The sequence below is a fragment of the Octodon degus genome, unplaced genomic scaffold, assembly GCF_000260255.1.
Source record: "Octodon degus isolate 3935 unplaced genomic scaffold, OctDeg1.0 scaffold00063, whole genome shotgun sequence".
Lineage (NCBI taxonomy): Eukaryota > Metazoa > Chordata > Mammalia > Rodentia > Octodontidae > Octodon > Octodon degus.
In genome coordinates this window covers 4,468,097-4,469,818 of record NW_004524639.1, presented here as the reverse complement: position 1 = coordinate 4,469,818, position 1,722 = coordinate 4,468,097, and positions in this window count along the sequence as shown.

Below are 1,722 nucleotides of genomic sequence, written 5' to 3'. Positions count from 1 at the left end.
TAGTGCAATGCAGGTGCAGATCTACAAAGTTTTGGCTTATCCAGTTGTGCTTGTTTTGGGTCTGGCTCCTGTGCTCAGCTCTTTCCTGCTGCCTCTCTTGGGATTGAACCTTTTGTGCCCCTCTGACAAGACGTTCTTCCCCTGGACTAGCTGGGTGCTCTGTCTCCAAGTCTCTCTGCAGGGATTGAAGCTGCCGTGGTTTACTCTAGGCCTGTATGCCAGGAGTGAGCTGTTTCTGGAGGGGACAGTTGGTGTAGTGGGGAGTGCAAGCTCTCCCATACACTCACTGGGCCTCGGCGATTACTGGATCTGGGGGTCTCCAGAACGCTGCAGAAATTCTCACTAGGCGGGTAGGGTGCAGGGGGTTGCTGCCAAGTTGTGGTGTGCTTCCCAAGGGTGCAGAAGAGTGTTTCACCTACAGTATGCCTGGGCCTGGACCGGCAGGTCTTGCTGTGGCAGGGTAGCCCAAAGCTCTCCCATACCTTCACCGGGCCTGGGCTAGGACTGGAGTCTGAGTGTTATAAAAGGGAATTGAAGAACAAAGGCTCACTTCTGTTTCTTTGGAGAATCTCTGTTCTTCACCTTCATCTGAGACATCATTTCCTTCCTTGTAGCACAGACTGTAGTTTGCTATCACTGATGTTTAGGCTCCTTACACAGACTCAGCCGGGCAGTAAAATGAGTCCCAGACCTTCCATTCAGTCCTTTAGCTGTCCAGTGCACAGACAGCCCTTTTATATTTTTTCACACTTGATTCTGTGTGCAACCACTGTAAGCCAATCTTTTATGTTAGTATGGATTTATATATATTGCACTAAATCTGTTTCTCTAGTGAGTATGAATTAATACAGATTTTTGTAATGAGAGTGGGGATGACCAATCATTCATTCCTGGAAGTTCTGGACCATTTGTCATTCTGCCTTGATTAGATTGTAGCTTCCCATTGCCTTTAATAACAGTGCATGGTAGTACTAGGAATACCCTAAGGGATCTCCTGCTCTCCAACTATATATATATTTTCCAACTATATTTGTATTCTTCCTTTCCTCCGCTGTGATGTCACAGTCCAATTTCTCATTGATAGTTTTGGTCAAGCACCCCCACCAACACTGTCACTCCCATTTCAACTTGTTTCCTTGGAGACCTGAGATCAATATAACCTGAGTGAAATCTTACCTTTCCATTCACTGGTATTGTTATTGTGCTTCCTGCTACAAACCTTCCCCCCACACCAATTTTTAGTACTTTCTACATGAGACTATATCTTTCACTGTGGTTATTTACTAGATATGTAGCATTTTGTTGGATCAAGATTCTTTGGTGAGAGTTTGTAGTCTCAGAGTCTTCTTCAGACAAGAATAGCCCTCATCATGAGGTTATATTCTTTTTGGAGTTGGATGTTACAAAAACATAGTAGATAAAGATTGGAGATCTGAGCACAAGTAAGAATATCAATGAACTTGAAGACTGAATATTTCAAAGCTCATATATTCTTTACTTCTTTTGTTAAACTATTTACTGGGGTTGTCAACACAGAGAATTGTGGAATGAATTGTTAGTAGCTTTTCTAAGTTGGAGAGAGGAACTAAGATTCAGTCTTTTCTGGATTCTCCCTCAAATAAAATAGATGTAGTACACTGGCAAATAAAGGAAAATCAGGATATTCACTTTATTAGTGAAGCAGGCAAGTACTCAATAACCCCCAAACAAGATTTTGAGATA